This window comes from Kryptolebias marmoratus, linkage group LG15 (assembly GCF_001649575.2).
Source record: "Kryptolebias marmoratus isolate JLee-2015 linkage group LG15, ASM164957v2, whole genome shotgun sequence".
NCBI lineage: Eukaryota > Metazoa > Chordata > Actinopteri > Cyprinodontiformes > Rivulidae > Kryptolebias > Kryptolebias marmoratus.
This window is the reverse complement of record NC_051444.1, coordinates 8,224,412-8,242,498: the sequence shown is the minus strand read 5'-3', so window position 1 is coordinate 8,242,498 and position 18,087 is coordinate 8,224,412. Positions and strand designations below refer to the sequence as shown.

Below are 18,087 nucleotides of genomic sequence, written 5' to 3'. Positions count from 1 at the left end.
GGGGGGGGGGGGGGGAATGGAGGAACCATCAAACACATATCAACTTTAACAAAGTATAAACTCCCTCCTGTAATTAGAAAGAAACTGTAAACAGCTGTGCATGTCTTTCTTTACGGATTATCTATACTTTATGGCTGAATGTTTGAAGTTATGAGGCTTTCTGAATCAGCACTGCTGGAGCGCTGCTCTTATAGGACATTGTTGTCTTCAATTATTTTCAGTCATATTCCCGTCTACAGAGGATCATTTATTATTTAGAGATGCAATCGGTGCTGTTTATCTGGAATTTTTTTAAAACCCGGTTATCTATTCACATAGCTTTTTTTTTTTTTTTTTTATTAAACGGAACAAAGTGTAATAAAATGCAGTTTCAAACAGATGCCTGTCTCTCTAGTGCAAGAGCTCATCTGCCATTAATGTGATTTAATATGTACGGTGGCAAGCGGTTGCAGAGAGATGAGAGTTAACGAGCAACAGAGATGCTTTAATATGTACATAAAGGGTCTCACACAGACACCAGCTGGTACAAACACACACAAATACACATGGTGTTACTGACTAACAATCTGATATGTTTGTATCCTTGTTTAGTAGCAAAAGAGATGGGTGACGGAAAGAAATGCAGCTAGACCTTGGCGTTGGTTAATTTCTTTTCTCTGGATTTGAACAATGATTTTTTTTCCCCCCCAATTTAACTCAACATCTTTAAAATAACGTGAATATCAGTATGTGCTAAATTTCTAAGAGGATTTATAACAGCAGAGTCTCACATAAAAATGATCATGCAAAAAACTTGATACCCTAGAAAAAGAAACTTTAGATTTTAAAGCAGTCCCAGTTCCTGTCCTGTCATGACATGTCATTGTTCTTGTCCATCTTGATTTTTTTTCCCACAACCCCACAAGTCTTGTTGTGGATCCTGCAGTACCATCGCTCCAGTTACTTCCGATACGTAACTTCACACTGAAGTCTCTGCCCCTAAGACCCCGATGATGGGAGATCAGTCCATGCAGCCTCAGCTGAAGCAGACAAACAGCAATCAATACCTGATAGGAACAGTTCACCTGGGTCAGCTCTTCTTGTTGTACAGCACTCACGGCTACTGTGGTGAAGTCCTTACAGATTCTGGGTGACTGACCCCTGACGACCTGGGCAGATAAGGTCAGTCTGGCCAGGGTGACCTCTAGCTGAGAGGCCACTGTCCAGTTAGTCTAGCTGTCTTATAATGAAGTGTTCCGTATTGCCTTTCTGTCACTCAGCAATTACTTGGGAGAGATATAGAGTCATAGATAGGTGCTGAATGCATGCCAAGATGGTAGCCACAGAATCACATTCATGAGGCAAAGTACCGGCAAAGTGACATGTAAACTACTCTAATATTGGCTCGTAATGACTGGAAGCAAAATGGATCGAAAGGAGTCTGACAGTTGCAGTGGAACTGCTTTACATCTGTGTGTAGGCACAGACACTCAAATTTACAGCTTAATGTTTGTTAGAACATGAGATTATGAACACAGATGTTTTACAGAATAAACATTATCCTCTGTATCCTTCATTTCATCACATTATATTTAACATTTCTAAAACCTCATTAAAAGTGCTTTATTTCTTTTTTATTTTATTGACTCGACAAACACTTGATGCATGTTTGGTCTATAGGGAGTACTCAACTACATGTGTCCCTAATGTATTGATGAGGCAGGTGTAACATGGAGAATGAGCAGTGACCACATTAGAAGACAAATAAACACATCTGACTGTGTTTCTCCTTTGGCCTTTTGCTACCTTTGACACAGGTCATAGACAAAAAAATCCCCAAAGCATTCTAGCTGCTGCCATCACAGACTTGGTGCATTCTTGTATCTACTAACTATTTAGTTGTCAGTGATTGGTTAAGTGGAATTGACTTTTATCTGTGCTGTGCTGTGGGGCTGCCACTGGCAATTCAGAATCCCCCTTCCTCAGCTCCCATTTTAGCCTGGTGTCACATCCAGCACATTGCTATTGGCAGCTGAGCAAAGCCTAATCAATAGCCCAGGTCAGGGATCGCCTGCGGCTCTACTGTGTGTGGGCTATTGATCCAACACACACACTCCCACAGGTCGCCCTCAACATACCAGGAAGTCGTGGCCCTGGATGAAGCGTAAGAGAGAGGAAGAGAGAGATGACAAATTAACAGCACTGCTTTCTGTCTACTAGAACTGCTGACAAAACCCTGTCATAAAAATAATTTAGTTATTGATTAGCAAGTGGTACACTGTATTCTCTTCATTTAAGACAGTTTAAATGGAGCATCATTCAAATTGATATTCTGGATGTAAGTGAGAGGACTGTGAAAAGCTGAGTGGACAATGAAGTCACAAGGAACTTATTTCAATTGAAAGTCCATCACAAGTGTCATTTTCCTATTCTCCTCTCTTTCTCTCTTCCCCCCAACCTCTCTCTTTTTTTACACCAGTCTTTGTTTCTCTTTGCTCTCTGGATCCTCTTTTGTCACATTATCAGACCTGCAACCAGTGAGACTCTGGTTATTTTTGTTGCAATTTTAAATGTTACCCCCAGAGCTCCTTATCAGCACAGCTCTAAGAGCTCTTGGGAACAATTAAACATGAGCTTTAACTCCAGTGCAACCACAAAGGTACAGAAAAAAGAAAAAAAGGAAAAATTTACCCATTTTCAAATGGATGTGGCGTCAAACGAGCTATTCAGTTATCACAAGCTGTCGGTATTCCCATACTGTTACAATCTCTGTTGCAGTAGAACTATTGGAACATATGGCAAGCATATTTACCCAACTTCACAAAACAAACTCTTGTTGAATTCAAAGATTATATATATATATATATATATATATATATATATATATATATATATATATATATATATATATATATATATATATATATGTTTTACCAGCACTTAAATCGGCTGTTGAATAAACAAGTATTGTCTGTAAGACTTTGCTGTCAAATACTGAAGATCCTCCACAGAACAAGCAATTATATATGCTATTACAGGAATGTCTTGTTCTAGTTACAGGGAAATTAAGTTTCTCTGCAAATCTTTTTCATTTTTCATTTGAAAAGTCTTCAGTGGTATGAGGAAAAGAAATTACTCACAGCAGTTCATTTGCTGTTAAATGTAATCTTGAAATCATGCCAGGCCGTCCAGCACTAGTAGCATACAAATAATTATAGATTAATTTTGTTGACTCTGAAAACAGATGATTAATTTTGAGGTCTTGATGGAAATCATACTGTTCTGGTTTACCTCTCCTGAAAGACATTTATTATGTGCTCATATTTCAGGGATGAGGTACTGAAATTGTGGGGCTCCTAAAGGATTGCCATAGAACTTTTTTTTTTTGTTGTTGTTATAATGGTTTCCAACTGTGTTCAAAACATGTTTCTAAATCTGTTTTTCTCTGTCTCTCTCTTTTCTCTGTTTCCTCTAGGCAATGGCATCATTGTGATTTGATGTTGTTGTTGTGACCTGGGAGTCCCTAAATCCCAAAACATATAGCTTTGGAAATCCTGGAAATACCTGGAATTCTAGGAATATTTCACCAAAACTTCTTCAGGTGCCCAGGCACTGGATCAATAGCTTTACATCCTTTTTTGTTTATTTTTGTGTACACAAAGAAAGACTGAATATTAGCAATAGTTGCTGGCCATCCACCATTGCTTCACCAAACCTGCTGAGACCAAGAGGGCGTGACCTTTCTGCATGCTGACTTCAAACAGACACTTGAAAAGGAAACGCAGTCAGAGAGCCTTCCGTGCACTGGGAACTCAAACCAAAAACCCCATCAGGTAAGGCTGTGAAGACCCCCTTGCTCCTGCTGTCCAAGACCTAAGCTCTTTAACATTTTCAGGGCTTTGAAGCTAACCTGGCCCCCACATGGTCAGTTTACCTTTAGATTTGGTGTAAAGGAAAGCAGATAACTGCCTTGCTTTCATTTTCTGCACCGTTCGTTCATCTCAGATTAGAGGGTCTGAATTTGTTGGACTTGTATGGTTAATGGATGCTCACTCTGGGTTCTTCAGGGTTGGGATATGGCTGGTCACCAGCTCAATCTTGGTGTAGGTGACTTCTTAGATTATATAATATAAACAAACATAGCTTCTATAGCTCAGGACATGTAACTTTCGAAACTTTATCATCTGTTATAGACAACATTGTGTCATTCAGACACTTTGACATTAATCATAATCACAACTTAATGGACACATATCAATGAATTTAAAAAAAAAAACATGAATTACATGTTTTCTACTATGTAAAACTTTATTAGCCTCACAAGAATGTTGTGGTTGTGTAAACAAACCGACAGTAAATGGGAGCAGTCACTAGCTATCTGTTAAACAGCTGGTTTGATTTGGAGCTGTTGTTAAGACATTGTGTTTTATTTTGCCTGAGGTTTTCTTTTTTTTGGCTCTGCAGCCACCTATCTGGTTCTGTTGTGTTTGTCAGGCAAACAAAGAGATTGTAAATGTGGCAGAGAACTCTTAGTATATATTTTTTTAATCTTTCATTTCACTCAGATGTAGTAAAAAAGATGCTTTGGTATAGAAGGAAAAAACATGGGTGTGGACAGTGCTATTTTTACATATAGATGAGAGCTGGAGCAAATGTGATTGTTGTGGTATGTATGTCTGTTACTTTGTTAGATTACACAAATCCAGGCATTTTTTATGAAACCTAGTGAAAACTGAATTAAGTTAAAATGACCCAAAAAATATAGACAGATACAGATCAGCATTTGTTTTATTAACACTCGGCATTGGCCTTGGTGAAGGATGGGTGCTCTAAACTCTCCTGGTTATTTATACAAACATGATCTGTTCCATCATCATAGGAATCTTCTTTGTCTTTACTACATTCTTCTGATGCAATAATCTTTTATGAAACAAACCATCCACCACATTAACCCATTGCTACTTTGCTTGTCTGTTCATCACAGCATGCTCTCCAGACTGTATATGTGCTGCGTTGCAAGTGGCATTTCAGTGTTATTTGGTTCACAGCATAGACAATTGTCCTGATCACTTCGACCAAAAAGTATCTTAGAAGTTTGTATGTGGCTGACAAGTTCAGTTGCTGTCTAAATACTGTAAAAAAGTAAAGCATGTCTGACAAAACTCATCTATCACTGTAGGCATTCAAACAGAAACCATATCTTGAATAAATGTAAACATGCAAACATATCCAAGGAAACCAATTTTAATTACACTTTACAATAATAATAATAATATATAACCAATACAGTTCTGAATACTTTCAGAACTTCTGTCAGTAGGATGTATTAAAAGTTCAAAGAATTGAATAGTTATGTTAAGTTTAATGGGAGTATAAAAAAATCTCATATAATGTCCTTGTGTGTTTGTTGGTTTTGAATAGATAAATTATAAACATTGTATCAAAAATCTATAAGAGCCACATTCCTGAAGGACATTGTTCACTTTGCCAGATTTTTATTCCTTTATTTATTTAGAAAACCAACAATGCGTTTTATTTAGCAATCAAGACTGAATGCCAAGTTACTAAATTAAATTATTCTGCTTGTTAAAAGAATCAACATATTTTACTTCCTTTTGTGGTGTTTTAGGCTCAAACAGTAGAAATATTTTTTTAACACAAGAGTGCATTAGTTTTCACAGTAAAATAAGTCAGATAATATTTAAAAATAGTTTAGCAAATCAAGCGAAACCTACAAAGGAAAATGTTGCCAGAACCAGCAGGAGATCTCAAGAGATTTCTTTGATAAGTCATACTTTTTATGAGTGATTGTTGTGATGAGAATAAGCAAAAAGAGGACAAATAAACTATTAGTTTTTGCTTCATTTTAAAAAGATTTTAAAATGGAACTCTAAGAACAATATTAATCATTGTGGAGCTGATTAAGGACATGATCTGCAAAGTATTTTGAGTTGAGATTTTGGATTAAAACGGTTAGCTGCCTTACAAACTGGGAAACAATAATAGAGCAGAGTAAAGGAGTAAGAGGGGTTGTCTGGGGGAGAGTAACCTCCCTCCCCTCCCCAGCCTGCATGCTGACAGAGCTGTGCTCCTCACTCAGGGCTCCAGGGCTTCGACACTCGACCTTATTTTTCATGTAGGCTGCACTCTGTTCTTCTACAGTCGTGGTTGCTCCCTTTGTGTCAGCCCTCCCCATTAAAAAAAAAGACATGCATGATTTCATACATGAAAGATATATGTAATTGGACAGCAGGGCCAATGCAATACATTTACAATTCTAAACAGAACATGTTAGAACCAGTTTCCGTCTTTCTCTTGCCCTTTCTTTATACTGAAATGTATTCACACATATACAGAAACATGAGATCAAAATGTAGGCAAACCCCAAGTTAATATTGCTGTTATATATATAAACTTCATGTGAATGTACAAAATACTCTAGCACTATCAACATTTATCTCCTACCTGCATTATCATTATAGTTTGGCCAGTTTGTAGTAGCTCAAAAGAAAAAGCAATGGATTTGAATGTGCACATTTACAACAAGATGTAAATACAATATTTAGGCACTTAGAATAGTAAGTTTAAGCTTGCTACTAATGTGTCCCCGACAACAATATGTTAATTGCAATATAACACACTCGTTTCCTTAACAGTGAATAGTCTTCTTTGTCTTTCTGTCAGTCTTGTTAAACTTAGTAGAGAAAACCACAGACATAAAAGTGACCATCCTACTTCAGTTCACATTAAATCTACTAAAAGTACAAATCTGAAAACTGCTACAAATTGTAACCCAGTAGTTCTAAAGTTTGCATACTTTCTATTTTGTATTCTGAACTGAAACTAGAATCTCCCGCTGCTAATTAAAGTAAATTGTGTTGCAGAAATGAGTTGTGTATTATTGTTAAAAGTCTTTGAAGCCTAACTAGCTACTTGTTGGAAAATCATAGTTCTGATTTAAAAGATTGAGTAATGGCAACAGAATGGACAGAAACAGCTAAACCGTACATGAAATTGATGCACTTTTATGTTTGAAACGAGTGTAAAAAGATGTACAATCTCAGGTTAATTCAAGCTGTCATGAAGTGAACTAATGTGCGATTTAATGCACATATTTTATCCTGTCAGTTGTCAAAAGAAAATATCAAATCGCTGCTGGTCGTTTGACCTCAGAGAAAATGAGACCTTTTAGAATTAAAAAAACAACATTTTTATGTTGATTTGTTCTTGTCACTATAAGCATCAAAACATGTTAAAGGGGTTGAAATTTGATTTATACACCACAGTAATGTGGTAGTGGTACTGCATTTTTGTTAATTTCCCCTAACAAGGTGTCATTCATACTAATCTTGACATCTGTGTGTATTTTTTTAGTTATTTTTTTCTCTCTTCAAACACCTCATGCTTTAAACACACACAAAATGATGAGTTAAAAAAAATGAATGAATAAAGGTAGCATTTTTTATTACCGGAGGCAGCCGAACACAAACATTTTGGGTTGCAACACAGGTTATCTTAGCTTTATTAGCAGGTTGCATTGAATTATTTTATTGCAAAGTCTTTATTTTCTCTTGAAAAGCTTAACTCCGTAAGAGGTTTTAAGGACTTTTTTAATGAGGCATCTTTCTTCAATTTCTGTTTGTGCATCACCAACAATATCATGTAAAAATGGCACTTTATGCACTGGACAGACCTCAGGTTTTATGATTAACCTTCAGTAGTGCACCTGTCATGCAAAAGTAAACACCAGTACTGTTAACTTATTTCACAAGCTGACACCTAAAAAAGAGAAACAACTCTACTAGAGCCACTTGGTTTTATTAGCTCCAGAAACACTTTAAGGCTACATGAGAGGACTCACCTCTGCTGAGGTATTTTATGCACAGGGGCCAAAGCAGTTGATAGACACAGAAAGCTCTATGACCTTCGCCCTCCCAATGCACCACACAGAGCAGGTATCAGTGAGATTGTCGGCCACCTGCACAAAGTTTAGCGTCGGAGAGCTTACAGGGCTTAAACACACCTCTGTTACAATCACATAACTCAGCGTTCCATGCACCTGGAGGTTTCATCATGGGTGGCTTCAAATGAGCTGCTTGACATTGTTTTTTTTGTACCAAATGTTATCATGTATGTCTGCCCGTTTCTCTCTAATCTGAATAGTAACATCTGTGTGAATGGTTGCTTGAATGTGCAGGACCAGGGTCACTGCAAAACATTGCATACAGCAACAGAAATCATAAGCTGTCTTTATCATCTGGCAACTTTTGAGGTTGTGCATAGTTATTATGAGCATCATCATCATACTTATGTCACTAATTTGGATCATAAAACACTGTGTTCATTTTTTTTTTCTCTAAGAGTATTTTATTGTAATTATTTTACCACCTCAACTTTGCAATGACTTATCAAAGGTCAAAACCCGAATCTGTTGCCATCTTGTTTGACCCAAACAAGACAGATGATGTGATCCAGAGGCAGCAAGATTTGGATTTGACCCCAGGAGAAAATCCTACATCTGTACTTGCCTTCTGCGTTGCTTCCACTTGTCATCTTTCATCTCGTCATGGTTTTTAGGAGCTCTTCTTGACATCAAGGAAAATAATTCTCTGTAAGTTTGTTATGTTTAAGTGCATATGCAGGGAGCACAAAGTGGCATTAAAATAGGCTTGGCTTTGTAGGGATCTGTGATTCTGCCCCATCCACCCCTTTCGTTCTGTTTGGATAGGTTCACCACTACCAAGCATGTAGCTGTTGCCTGAAGTAGTCATATGGCTCTGATTTGGGATCCCTCTGTTTCAGTGAGCCTCTGTAAAGCGCGTAAAACCCCACGAGTCCCGCCTTTCTCTCACCCGGAGTCTGTGACAGCAGCTTTCCGGATTTCTCCATTATTCACCATATCATCAACCTGAAGTGTGCAATATTTGAAGGCCTGGTCTTCGCTTATTCCTTTTTTTCAGCTCATGCACCCAGCATTTGCTTCTAAATGATTTAAACATTGGTTATTCAGGAGACAGTCTGGTGTTAAATTCTGCTAAACTGTAATACTGTTGTTACATTTCAAAGTAAATTGTCTTGCTTTTATCTTTTTTATTTTATTGCTATTCGTGTTATGCTCTTGCTTTTTTTTAAGCTGATTGTTGAGTTTGGATTTTATACCAAACACCTGAAAGATATTGAGATCTGACGGTTACCATCAGGCTGCTGGAAAAGCTGTTCTCTTTGAAACACACTAAATAAGAAATACATACACAAACATGACCTTTTCAAACCTTTTTCAGGGAGTTCTTATTGGATATATGCTTAACTGTGACATCAATTGCTGGTTTGTTAAAATGCATTTTAAAAATTATCTTTTTTTAATAAAAAAGTATTAGTTTAAACTTAAAAGAAGGGCATGATGAGACTTAATACTGAGGCTCAGTGTTGATTAAATACACATATGGTTATTTGGTTGTGGGGAACATTTGTACCTGTGCACTTCTTTAATAATAATAATAATAATAATAATAATAATAATAATAATAATCTTGTTTTGAATAAATGAAAATTTATATTTTCTTTATTTTCTCTCACACTTACAGTCGTTCACACATGACACTCACCAAACCACGCGCGCACACACACATTCTTTTCCACACACACGCATAGAGAAACAGACAGATGGAGTCAGAAAGAGAGTCACGCTCTCTGCTTTTATTTTCTCTCTTTTTGAGAATCATTCGTCTGTGTGTGCGTGTGTGTGCGCGCGCGCGCGAGTGTATGTGTGTGTGGTGGTGGTGGTGGGGGGGGGATTCGACTTAATCGTAGTGGTCAGGATAAAATAATCCCAATCAAGTAAACACAGCAAAACATCGGAGATCTTCGCAACATCTTCCGAATATTGACAAGAATAATTAGGGGTTAACACGGATCTTTTTTTCCCTCTAAAATTCAGATGTCAAAACTGTTTTTGTGAATAATGCATAGGATCATTAATAAGGTAGTTCTGGCGGGAGGGGTGAATGGATGAGGGAGAGGAATTGATATCCCTTCTTGTTTCTCATGTAAATGAAGCAGACTGACCAGACGGTCCGTCCTCATTTCTTCTGTTCCAAAGCTCCAAAATCAAAACCCTCAGCCGCCAACAGCAAGTTCGGAATTTTTTATTTATTTATTTATTTTTAATTCAAGACGGATTCAAAAATAGGCTGCCAGGTTCCTCTCCCCTGAGTTGATGGGTTGCATCTCTCAACAATGTTTATAAAACACATTTCCATAAGAATTATTTCAATCTGAAAAGATGAATAACAAACAGTCAGATGAGGCTTTTTTTCCTGGGGATTTTTAACGTTTTATTTCAGCAACATTTTGTTCGATCAACAGACAAAAATACTGAACATCAATAACATACTGTACGTAATAAAATAGGGTATAAATATGAGTCATAAAATCAAGAAAAACAGGGGGCATTTCACTCCTAAAATCAAACAAGCAGAACATTTGTAAAACTTCATCAACACAAGTTTAAAGAATTTCTGTCGAAGACAGCATTATAAGCGATACAGGTCGACAAACACCTATTTTACTGTAAATTTACTGTGTGACTGTAACAGATCATATTAAGGGTTCGATGTTACATGTGATAAAATCCAGGCTAAAAAAACACGGAAAAAAATGCATTTCAGCTTGTCAAACAAAGTCTTTACTACACATGAGATGCAGCCTTTCAAAAGCATTTTTCCAAACCCTACACAAGGATTACCTAGAAAAAAAAACGTGTGATATTTGGGAGAAATGAAATAGAAAAAAAGCTGAAGAAACATATAAAACAGGATTTTTAAAGCGCTGTGTCCTCTGTCCCACAAGAGACGGGCTTGAGCACGAGCATGAGGTAAATAACAAACACGTTGCATCCAAAGACAAACATGAAAAATATTTTAACTGACATTAAAAAGGACTATATCATTAGGCAAAATATGTTTGGTTTTCATTTGTGCAGCATCTGAACTTGTGTCTGCAGGATGTTCCGCGATTTGAGGTCAAGTTCAGGTTCGATATGTGCTGCGAGCTGGCTTTTCCTCACATCCTGTCTCCTAATTTTGGACAAATTACGCACAAAAAATAACTGCTTTTGATTTTTTGCTGCAATCTAATAAAAGGTGTGGGATTCCCAGAAGCCTTGATCTCTCTACCTAGTGTCTGCTGGTTAAAATATTTTGGGATAGTTGCAAAAAAAAAAAAAAAAAAAAAAAACCGGAATGAGAGCAGGGAAAGTGATGCGCTCTTGAACAGAGCAGTTGGTCCACAGGCGTTTGGCTGCTGATTCGCCGCTTGATCCCAGCGGTCAGGCTGAACATAAGAGGGCGCTCCCATCGCACCTGGCTGAGCTGCCCTATCCACCCCAAACACAGGCAGAGCCGGACACCAAACTCTACATGTGGGATGGAAACACTGCAGTCTGTGCACTGCTTCATACAGGCGAATCAGGATAAATCACAGCACCGTGAAACATTACAAAAACAACTTGATGTTATTTTATTAAAACACAATCCCCAGCTACAAATTAATGCATGAAAAATAAAATGATAAAACGTGTTCCAGTGCCTCGCGTTCTCTTATAGGCTAAACATACAAAAAAATGAAAAAATAGATTAAGTTGTGAAGACATGCTTGGAGTTCAAGCCTTGGATATGACTCGTATTGAACTTCAACATAAAGAAAAAAATTACTAATATGATTTTTATCCTAAATTATTTTATTTCCCAGTCCATCTAATTTAAATATTTTCAGAACATATTCACAACCTGTATGCTTTCAAAAGTAAATTCTGATGACCTTTTCATGTTCACCATTTCTGACACCCTCCTATGAAATACTGCAACCTAGGAACATTTTAAACTCCCAAATCCTTCGAAATAAATTATTCTTTATGTCTTTATAAACTGGTATATTTTGCTTTTTATCTTTTGTCAGCCCTGCTGATTTTCTCGGTTTCCCTTTGTGCATTGTCTACGCGCACGACAAGTAGCCACAGCAGAAAATATCGTGTAATTTACTTTGAATACATTAAAGTAAATATTTCTTAAAAGTGTCAAGTTGTGCACGCGCGTCACCCCCAAAGCACATTAGAAGCGATTATGGGGGTCTTGGCCCCTCCGTCTGATGATGAAGGCCAACTACTCCTGCATGTGCCCCACATCCACGGAGCATTTTGCATTTCAGGCTCTCTTTTTGTAGCTGTCATAGCCAACAGGTTGTGTTGAATTTGCAATGCCACTCATCGATGTGTGCCTATTGAGGCTGGCACGTGGACAGTTATCCTTCCCACTGAGAGGCGCAGTTGAATGCTGGGAACACAAAAGCCTCAGACCCTGTCAGACCCCCCTCTCTTCCCTTCTTTTCACTGATGCATAGGCCCCTAAAAGCATCAAGGCCTCCGTCTGGCAGGTCCTCTTTTGATTTAGCCTGCACCATATAGTCAATATGGCCGCTGATGGAGTAATGTCAATAAGACCCTTTGCATTAATTTGTAAACTGAAGTTTGCATTGTTGCGGGCTTTGGGCGACTGGCTGACTGACTGGCCTGAAAAAGCTGCCTCCATACAAGCCTCAAATTACACCAGACTCTTTTATTATCTCGCAGCCCCCTTTAACTCCTCTCGCACGCTATTTTCAACCTATTCATTTTTACAATCTCTTCTTCCCGAGAGAGAGAGAGAGGGGGGAGAGAGGGAGAACAGACACGTCGCAAATCCTCGAGATTCCTGCAGTCTGCCTCTCACACTGAAGAGAAAAAAAAGCAGTTCGATGGGTTGATTTATTTATTTATTTTTAGTTATTTTTTTCTGAAGGGGTGGGTGGTGTGGGGGGCATTCTATACAGCAGATGTTGCATTACTTAAAAACAGGTATCAGTGCCTGTCGCTGCTCGTATATAGAAAGGCAGCTGCTGAGGAAATGCCGTGTTACAGCAGCACCATATATTTTACCAGCAGCGAGAGGGAAGAGGACAGTGAAGGAGGCAGGGGAGGGAGGGTGTGATGGAAGGGTGGGGAGGGGGACCCGGGTCCTGGCCATATAGGCTACAATGTAAGAAGTTTGAGTCTCACAGGCTCTTCAAAGGAATATATGCTATTGGATCTGTAGAAACGCCGCGTCCCACGGGGGTTTCATAACCTCTGTAACCTTTAAGTCAAAGGCCCTTGGAGAACATAAAATATGGTCTATTTATTTCATCAGCCATCGTCTCCGCTGCAGCACCACGAACGGATCAGCTATGTGCCATCTTAAAATAAAAACCCCATTCAATTGATCTGCGCCGCGCATTTCCATCCAACACATAGGTTTCTCATTAAGAAGCAGACATTGCGGGAATATGGGAGGACTGTTCAGGTGCGGAGAGATGCTCGTGGCAGGCGGTGTTTGGGATTCGACCACGTTTGCCATTTATCTGTGAACTCTGCATCGGAATTCGGCACATCGACGCAGAGCAACAGATCCGTATTGTTTCAAGCAGCCTGACACGATGAGTGGAAATCTGCTGCTCCGTATCCGCTGCAACACACCACTCTATATCTATATGGAGCTGTTTGCACAGAGAGTGTGTGCAGACTGAGACAGAGGGATTGTCCGTTTCCTCAGAGAATCAACAGGAAAATTATGAGAACAAAGAGCACCGAGAGACTCAAATGTTGATTTTTGCAATAAAGTCTTTTTTCCCACTCAGAGGAGGAAAAACAGATGGAGAAGTGATTTAAAAAGTCAAATTACTTGAAAGGATAGACACAGCTTAACTAATGTGTGTTTGCATTAAACACATGGCTTTTAGAAATTAATAAGCACCTCATTGTCTTTAAAATAACTATCTTATTCGTCAAATCTGATATGCAAAGGCCGGAACTCAACAAACGCCTCGTGTCACCATTTTTTTGCGACCTTATCGTCATTATTGTTATTATTTGAGCGAACCTACACATATTGACAACATGTTTCCACAAGTTTGGGAACAGATGTCACGAAGCTTGTTCATCACTCCTCGGTGTTACACCTACACTCACAGGTCCTCCCTTCACTGCTGTGCTCGGTGAAAACAAAACCTATATTTATATATTTTAAATATCTGCTCAGTTTCACGATTTGTAAACCGGGATTTAAAAAATTTACAAGTGCAGGATGCGGTGAAACTTCAGCAAGTATTTGTGAAAGAAGCTGATTTTGCTGGATTTAGCCAGGCAGCATACAGGAGCTTCCTAAAATTTATATAAAATATTTTTTAAAACCTTACTGCTGTGTATTCCTACACATCTGTGAAACAATTGTTCTGTTTCAGATTATAACGGTGTCGTAAAGCAACACAATGAATTTAATCCGGATTTCTTATTTTGGGCTTAAAAGCATCATAAAAACAGATATTTTTTCACACAATTCCCTTTTTGAATTTATTTTATACAGCTGCATCTCTTCACTTTCGAGCACTTGGTTTTGGCATTTGATTTAGAATTAATAAATCTGCACAACGTGTGTGTGTGTGTGATAAACCGAGAAACACCCATTGTCGTGTTCGACTTTCATCCAGCAAACCAAAATTCTTATTGTTGCGCCAAATGAACATGAAAATATCCCCGAATTTCCCCAGAACGCAACTCACAGGTCGAACCACACGAAGTTTATTGAGGCGTTAAAGTTATGAGCGTCAACACTGCTTGATGTAACATTTCTGACTTTAAGCATGTGGTATTCCTCTAAATGCTTGAAATATATATTTACGGGTCCAAACACACAGTTAGCTGTGATAATATGCAGGTGCCTCTGTATTTAGGGTAAGCTGAGCTCTGTGCAGATTACAACAGGACAGCCGCGCAGCTCAAATCTTGCTGATCTACTGTATACAGGACTGCGAGCTGAAATCACCGAAATTTCCCGAAACTTTTCTCGCTTTATTTGTTTCTAAACTCGCACGGCTGCCGTTTTTGGGGTGTTTTTTTTATTTTGAGACCGAGCGCATTTTCATTAAAGTTTTTTCATCCGCCGAGTGTCGGTTATGACTTTTTCCTTTTCTTCTTCTCTGTTTTTAAAAGTTGTGTAAAACGTGGATTCAGCTCGCCAGCCTTGGAAACAGTTTTGAGGACGAAAAGAAAAGGAAAAAAAAAAAACGCCTGACAAAAACACGGGAGAAAAAAAAAGACAGAACAAAATAAAGCTCGTGTGCTTTTATCAGCCACGCGTGCGTCTTTTTTTTTTCTTTTAAAAAAGCAAAATAAAAAGTGTTTAAAGAGTGACAAAGAGCGGAGGGGAAAGCTTCGCCTGTAGCCGCTGCTGCTCCTCTATTAACTTTCACTGTCTTCCGTCTAATCAAACCCTTACTTTCCGCTGTTCGTAATTCCATATTTTCAATTCCTGATCATTACTTTCCTCTTTTTTCCTCTACTTGTATCTATCCATCCATTCCTCCCTCCCTCCTCTTCCTCCCTCCCTCCCTCCCTCTCTCTCCCGAGCTCTCTCCTTTGCTGAATCTTATTGATCCAGAAGGCGGCTAATTAGCCCTTCCCTTCGTGCCTGTGTAATGAAGCACATGCGCACTGAATTAATCACAGCCATTTTTTTTGCAGGAAACTAATTAGCAGGAATAAAGATCCAAAGAGTTTTTTCTTTTCAATCATCAGATCTCACTTTCACCTCTTCCTCGCTCCCTCTAACACAAGACTCATCGCCTGCTTTGCATCCAAATTATTTTTATATTGCCTTTAACAACTAATAGTAGCCTACCTACTTCGGGTTTTTACACTCCGCAACAACAATGATCTTTCTTTTGCCACCCTAAGCGCAAACTGACCAAAAGGAGACTGCCTTGATGGGATCTTTAGCTAAATCGTCTCGATACTGGATTAAAAAGCGAGGATCACAAAGCGACAGCGAGAAATTGTAAGTTTCAACTTTGCGTTTATCTCTTTTTCCTCTCTCTTGTTTCCACGATCCTATTCTTTTCGCTGTGTGACTTCTCTGAATCTCCCCCTTTTTTCCTGCTCCGTCCGCGGTTTTCCGAGCAGCGGAGCTGGCTATTCTGGCGACCACAAGAAGTTCATTTCATGCAAGAAGATAGTTGTTGGTTTATTCTCGGGTTTTGAATCGTTACCTGTGTTTACACGAGCGATCGGTCCTCTCCTCCTTCATGAATGGAAGATAAGAGCACAGGCAGCGATCCGCACTGACTCCCCCGAGCAGTTGGTCGTAGAAAAGCACGGTTTAGAAACAAAATGTGTGCTTTTCGGTGGGATCGGGGCAAGGTTTTTTAGAGGGGGTTGTGGTGGTTGAGAAACGTGTTTTGAGGCACAAATGTTGGAAGAGGAAGAAGAAGAAGAAGAAGGAAAAAAAAAAGGTGCGCTGAGCGGACGGAGGAGGGCAGCGGCAGCTCCACATGAGCGCAGCCCAGAAAGGGAGCTCCAAGTCCAGCCTGTGGGTCCGTGAGCGTCCGGGGGGGCGGAAAGAGAGAGGGGAGAGACAGCTCTCGCTCTCTGTTTTTTTCACAGATTTTGACACTTGCCAGATCCAAAAACGGGGGCTTCCACCGCCATCTAATAAAATCCTCTTCTGGATATAGGGACAGTTTTGTTCTTCTCCGACTCGTCTCTCTCTCTGTGTGAAATCCCTCCGCCCTGTCTTTAGTTCCTTCTACACTTTCCCCTCTTTTTACCCCACTTTGTCCACGTTTTCTTTTGCTTTTATTTTTCATAGCAGTTTGCCTCCTTTCAGCGTTGTTTTTTTGAGTCGATCACTGACGAAGTCACATGCAAATCGATAGTGTGTGTGTGTGTTTGAAAGAGAGTGTGTCTGTGCATGAGAGGGTTCGCGCGTGTGTGTGTGTGTGTGTTCTGTGAATGCGGTGTGTTGAGGAAGAACGGAGCCCCGGGTCTCCTTCATGACAGCAGCGGATCAGCAGGACCTTCCACCCGGACGGGCTGGAGTCCGGGCTGGCTGACCCACATCAGACATGTGGTCTGAGGAGGACAGAGAGAGGCTGTCCTGCTGCCTCCGCTTTCCGCTGCCTCCGACTTACTTCGCTGTAGCTGACATTCAACAGAACGATTCTTTCTTTCTATTTTTCTTTTTTTTTTTTCTTTTCCGCGAGAAATGCTAACCGGAAAGAAAACAAAACACTGCCCTACAAGTGTGACCTTATGCTGCTGCCTAATATTTATCACAAAGTTCCCGCAGGAAACTTTAAGTGCGCTTCAAAGTAAATCCGCGGCTTGGTGCATGGATTTATTGCCGATTAGTCGGTTAACATTTGCTGGAAAAAGCCAATTTATCCACATTCCTAATTTAGTACAGATTGCATTAAATGGCAAAGCGACTAAAGCTGAAGAGGGGCCTATCTCCATCTAAAAAAACATGACCATTGCCTGTAATTGATAATATTTTCGATAAAAAACAACTTGTATGAACAGAAAAATACAGAAAAGCAGCTGCTTCCTTTGTAGGGGTTTTTGGTGTAAATCAAATAGAAAAATCTCCGTAAATAAATAGAAAAGTGTTTTCCCAAGGATCTAAATTAAGTTAGAGAGGGGAAAAAAATATTTTTTTTCGCGACATAGACGAAAAAGGAGGAGAAAAAGGTTTTGCGAGCGAGCAGAAGCAGGGCTAGAATATGAGCAGTGTTATGGGGGAAACAGAAAGACAGAGGGGGAGGGGGGAGTGTGTCGATGGAGGGGGTGGGGGGTAGGTCAGACAGCAAGAACCAGGGGGGAACAGGGGTCATGGAGTGAGTGCAGAGATAAAAAAGAAAGAGAGGAAACCCCCTCACAAACAGCCGAAGGATAATGGGGGAGAGAGTGAGTCTGGCTGGGAGGGGAAAAAAGGCTGATGGTTGTTGTGTTTTTGTTTTGTTTTTGGAAAGGCGGGGGGGACAATACACTATATGGATGTCAGTATCTGCAGGATTAAGATTTTGTCTTCATTTCAAGATGAGAGGACCAAAAATGGACGTGCAGCAACTTTAATAAAATTAAACATTAAGGCTGCAAGGCTTGAGAGAAACTCATCTAAAGTGGGGGAGGCTGGGCTGAGGGTGGGAGTGCAGAGAGGTCAGATAGCCATGGGCCATAGAGGAAGAGGTCAGGTAAACAGATCC

General features: G+C 39.5%; 1 protein-coding gene and 1 long non-coding RNA gene across 3 annotated transcripts in view; one reads left to right on the top strand and one right to left on the bottom strand.

Moving 5' to 3' along the window:
* zfhx3 (zinc finger homeobox 3) overlaps nt 1-18,087 on the top strand; it is a 321,615-nt gene that overhangs the window by 173,382 nt on the left and 130,146 nt on the right. Inside the window, exon 5 of one of the 2 annotated variants that reach the window (XM_037980053.1) lies at nt 3,455-3,812. The gene's annotated coding sequence lies outside the window, so the exon portion shown is untranslated. Of the gene's footprint in view, nt 1-3,454; nt 3,813-15,265; nt 15,882-18,087 lie in introns of those variants that run through there. The other variant, XM_017441678.3, reaches the window with a different exon arrangement.
* On the bottom strand, nt 10,288-17,615 carry LOC119617743. The gene is made up of 2 exons (XR_005234135.1): nt 16,093-17,615; nt 10,288-11,392 (listed from the first exon to the last, which is right to left on the bottom strand). It is a non-coding gene; the product is annotated as an uncharacterized LOC119617743 (long non-coding RNA).